At 43.8% G+C, this 5,481-nt stretch overlaps 1 long non-coding RNA gene across 1 annotated transcript; it reads right to left on the reverse strand.

Moving 5' to 3' along the window:
- Positions 1 to 701: 701 nt before the first annotated feature.
- On the reverse strand, positions 702 to 5,080 carry LOC109465389. The gene is made up of 3 exons (XR_002139953.1): positions 4,997 to 5,080; positions 3,634 to 3,796; positions 702 to 913 (listed from the first exon to the last, which is right to left on the reverse strand). It is a non-coding gene; the product is annotated as an uncharacterized LOC109465389 (long non-coding RNA).
- Positions 5,081 to 5,481: the final 401 nt, after the last annotated feature.

Consider the following 5,481-nt stretch of genomic DNA (forward strand, 5'->3'; position numbering starts at 1 on the left):
GATAACATGACAGTTGGTCAGCTAAAACAGTACAGTTTGCCGGTCCATCTTCCCTAGTATGATATCTGTATATTTGGCCAATTTGTACTCTTTCTATCCGCCTCTGAAGCCTGGTGGAGGCTACCATTTTGTTGTAGCTGATGATATTACGACACAAATGTACCTGTGTAAAGGCATGAAAATTATTGCATATTTACATATTACTAAACTTAAGTCTAAACATGCAAAAACGTATATCTAGAAAGGTATATATAGCACTATCAGCGACACCGTGTTTAAATGTTCTCATTCTATCCTAACGTATCCTTGTTCAACTAAGTCCAATTTGATGTGGCTGCATTTGTTTTGCCTGTCTGTCTTTTCAGCTTCTAACGTACAACTCCTATTCTCATATCCAGCATCTGCGTGAAAGCGAACCGACCAGCCAACAATATTTCTCCCCTTGCTTCATAACACCATCCTCGCTGCTGCTTGTTTTAGTGCGTATTAAGCCATTTGCTCCCACCTTTCTTCAACTTTTAGCTCGCATCAAAGGCCCTCTGGGTTATACATCTCCAATAGGCAATGAATTAAGTAAACTGTTAACGAATATCCCTTGTATTTGTCGCTCGTTTAAGTCGCCGTATAGCTAGCTATATTTGATATACAAAAAGGGGGATCGATGAATAACGGAAATGATTCATCATAAAAAACAAAGAAGAAACAGTTTTAACTTGATCGTCTCTTCTATAAAAGTCTTCTTCACATAGAGAAAGTCTACTCCGATGTTCCTCCAATGTCCTCCGGTATGCAGAGTGTAACGTGACACCCCACATTGCGACACCACGTCAGTCTGTGTTGTTGTTGTTACATTCGTCCCCATTTTCGAAACGTCTCCTCCGCCTCCCGCTTCCAACCCGGCACCTTTCTCGACCTGAAACATAAATCACACGTGTCAACATCACGCAGCTTCCTCTTAAGATGCATTTTGGCTGGGTAGGCTGCTAAATCACGCTTTTAGCAGCCTACTGACATTTCAGGGTAACCATTGCGTAATCCAACCGTTATGACTCTCATAGACGCTTACCGAGTGTACAGTATTCCAATGACTAAGCTGTGTTCTGATGGGAGGCAATTTTTCAAAAATACCTCTTATGTAATCGTTGGCCAACGAACAACTGAAGCCGACTGAGCCAGAGTTTGATCTTGCCAACTGAAATGTGCTTCGCTCACTCCATGTTAATCTAAATTTACACTTTACATTTTACGACACGTGTATCTTTCGTGGCAAAAATATCCGGTCCGTGCTCCTGGCTGCAGATTGTTTTGCCTCTCCCCCGCCGACTGATAACACCCTGTGGCAGACCTCCGGACTAAAATAGCGCCGGTGTCTTGACAACAGGAATAATCTCTAAACTCAGCCATGCCGGACTTAATCCTGCTGTGAAGTTGGAGCAGGTCCGCGCGTGGCAGTTGCTGTTTCATGGGGGCCTGCATGCCCTTTTTCCTAAGGCGTAATCAGTCCTTGTTGCCCCGAAGGCAGTCATCTGACTGCTATATATGGGACTGGTGAAGGTGAAGGTTATCAGTCCTTTTTAGACTTCGTAATCCGTTGGCAGCCTCCCCCAAAAAATCAACGTAATTCGTAATAGTACATTAGCCGCAAAGCGTAAAGTCGTAATCAGCTTTGAGAATTTAACGTAATTTGTAATCGGCGGAGAAAATTTTGCGTCATTCGTAATCACTACCACCCCCCCCCCCTGCAGGCCATCTTTCATATGACCCAGCAAACGCATCGACGACGTAGGGATGCTACTTTGTGTTAATCTCCACGCAGAGTGTGAGCAGAGCTTGTGCCTGTTCCTGAAAGCTAACTAGGGCAAAACTACGACAGATCTTCCAACATCGTAAATGTAGATGGTAGTACACAAAGTGGGGCAAGTAGAGTCTATATTGGCCGCCAATAGTTACAGGAGGTCAGGCCAATGGATACGGGCGGCGGCCAATATAGACTCCCCTTGCCTCCCAGAATCTGCTTGGAGATTAACTTTGTGAATTACTATCTACAATGACGATATTGCAAGATCGGTCGTAGTTTTGCCGTAGTTGGGTGTCAGGAACAGGCACAAGTTCCGTTCACATACGTCGTCTTACGATCGCAAACGGAGGACATTCTTAACATAGTCATGTACGTGTCCTACAAAATTCACTTGTCTTATTACGGAGAATGCTGCCTTAGGTCCTTGTCGGCAGTTGGTTCTGTAACATTCTGCTTGAAAATTCTACGGCATCAAAACCTTACGACGACCTACGTACGACGACTGTGATGTGACCGCGCCGTCTTGGTCAAAATAGTTTGTCAGTCATTCTAGAGACGAGAAAGTTTATCTTTAGTCTCAGCGGGGATCCAAAATAAACAAGCTGCTTCATCCGGAAGACAAATGATGCTGGAAAGTGATGAAGAGGATGTTGTCAAGGTTGATTGTTGTTGGAATCTAAGACAATCTTGGGGACGTACGCCACTCTGGACGCCATAGATCTTGATGTTGATCAGTTTGGATGATAGTGGGTGTTTTGACAGTGAACTGGAATTTGCCAGGAACGTTCAAAATAGTAACAAATACAGTAAAAAGTAAATAAACGACCACATTTAGCTGTCGTAATGGGACACAGTGAAGGATTTATGGCCATTTTATTGGCTGCATTCCCCCTTTGGTAAACTGATATCAGATTGCGAACAGGTTTAAAACATATTTCATCGGGTTAGTTTACACAGGACTTCTCGTTGATTTGGATTACAAGTTGCCGGCACATGCAGAAGATTGAAAGATGAGCTAAAAACACAGCCACAGTATGCGAGGAATGCAAGTGGTTCGTGAGGTAGACCTTGTACGTGTTGATGAATAGTTCGTGAACGATTCAGAAAGTCTGTTGACTTTCTAACATTTCAAGGCCAAACAATAAATTGTAGGTTGTGAAGCCAAAATGCAATATTCCTAGGCAATGCTCTGGCAAATACTCCGAGACAATTCAACTCGACTACTGGACAAATTTGGATATTTCGAGCGACATCCGTAAGTCTTCGTCAGCTTCAGTAAAAAAAAAAACTTACAGAACTTGCAATTGTCAATACACATACATTTGTGTATATGAGGAGCTGGAAAACTGATTAAACATGGCAAAAACTCGTGACTGTCACTGATAGGTTAGGAAAGTTAGGACAGCTTTGGCTCATAGTTTGACTTCAGTAAGCATTCGTCGATGAGAACCAGGTGATGAGATACACAAAGACAGTAACTCAAGGACCTAGATAGGTTTTTTAAACGCTGTCAGTTTTCAAAATCTATCCAGTCGCTTGCCAATATGCAATGGGTAACTGTTTTCTCTCGCCCTTAGCCATTGATCGCAAACGCCTGAACAAGTACTTAGGCCAATATATATGTAGTGCATTACAAAATTATTGTAACAGATAGCAACGCCTAACTCGTATCATGTTTACGCCGTTTACGTTCATATTTCTGTAGTGATACTTGTAGTCTCTCTTAGAATATAAACTTGATTGTATTGATCACATTGTTATTGATGCCATACATTGTACCATGTACAACTGTCGAGCAATAAAGTTCATTCATTCAGTAAATGATATCTACTTACAAGTCTATTCCTGCTCAGTGCCATGCGATCATTTTCTTGACTGACGATAGCGAGTCGATCCTGATCTGCATCTGCTTCATCCTCTGTATTCCCAGCACGCACATGTTACAGATCCGCCGCAGGGAGCGCACCTGGCGCTTCAGGGCGCGCTGCAGGTACGTGTCTGGGTGGAGACAAAGCAATGGTAGTCAGTTATTCTACAACAATAACATTGTTATTGTAGGTACGTGTCTGGGGAGGGGGGTTGGTGGTGGTCAGAAACAGAACAATAGTAGTCAGACATCTTTCACTTCTGCAGCTGCAGTGGGACATTGGAAGAGAAACACAGCATCACAGCATTGGTAACCATCATCACCACATGTACATGTCGGGGGGGGGGGGTGAGCTCAAGGGGGTATCAGAAACAAATCATCATCATCGTTATCCACTGTGTGCTGCTACTGTACATCACTTTTTCCTGACATGAAAACTGGGCTATCGGCCGACACTGTGCCGTTCATTATACGTTTGGACTGCCTTAACTATCAACCTTATTTGCCTTTAGCTAGGATGTAGATAGGAATGAGCCATCCTGTTCGACCTGCGCAGTTAGTCATAGTCTCTAGAGAGACTGACTGACATATATATTCGAACATCACACCTTGGTGACTTCCGGAAACTACTCAATTGCTGTAATTCACTGATGATGACAGCTAGCTCAACAGTACATCTGTGAAGACCACCAATATGTTGCCCACGATGGAGGCAGTTGCGTAATCTCCAAGCAGATTCGGTGAGGCCAGGGGACTTAATGTTGGCCGCCTGGCCCACGTGGGGTGGACGATGGACACAGGCAGCCAACATAAAATCCCGTGGTCCCCCCCCCACCCGAATCTGCTTGGAGATTAGCAGTTGCGTCAGTTCAATAGTTACCTTTACTAGAAGCTTATAATAATCAGCCAGCTAGTAGTTGCGCTTAGATGATTGACATTTGTTATCCAGTTTGTTTAACATTGAAATAGCGCGGTTTTATCAGTAGCGTAAGGATTGCAGAGCTGCCGCAGTCCGATAAAATCTCCCGCTGACTACTAGCCTGAAAAGCCCACCGTTAAATCTGGCCGATATCCTAAAAGTAAGATCATAAACTCGACCATACACGGGCAGATCACCATAAAGTGGTCGATAAAGTCGACTAGTATCATTTTACGATCGTAATTGACTTTGGCGAGATAAGAACATGATTGAATACATCTCAAGCCAAGCAGTCAAGCGTTCGTGGTAGATTTCTAAAAGCGCAAAGCCGCAGCGTAGCGTAGCTTTAGGCAAGCACAAAGCGACATGCGGACATGATTAGTAGTTGTCACAGTAGAGAAGTGACACCTACAGTGTGCATCCGAAGCCATTTGATCACCGTCGTTAAGTGGCTGTCCCCCAGCCCGGTTCTTTAAATATTACACGGTGGTAAGCTACACGTTTATTTTTGTAGAGGCCAAATATAACTGCATATGCCCAATGTCGTGCCAATTTCACGTACCTCAGGTCTATAAAACATCATTTTGAGGGTTTACCGTCCTTAAAAATCGTATGTAGTACATTGTGGTGGTAAATGGGAGGTAGGAAACTTGCCTCTGCTTTCGAAGCAGGAGTTTTTATCATGTAATCAAGGGTGCTGTCTGTATTCAGTGTTTATGAAGCTATGAGTGAAGGTATGCCGGAAGACGTATTATGGCTTGACCTCCACCTTTTTTGTTACATCCCCGGCAGTCATGCTGGTTATTTCCAGCATGTTGTGCTGACACCGCGATCAAGTACGGACATCGCGGCTGAGGCGAACCTGTGGCAGACTTCCAAAAGACGATGGACTACTGT

Source organism: Branchiostoma belcheri, unplaced genomic scaffold (genome assembly GCF_001625305.1).
Source record: "Branchiostoma belcheri isolate BF01 breed outbred unplaced genomic scaffold, Haploidv18h27 scaffold15, whole genome shotgun sequence".
Taxonomy (NCBI): Eukaryota; Metazoa; Chordata; class Leptocardii; order Amphioxiformes; family Branchiostomatidae; genus Branchiostoma; species Branchiostoma belcheri.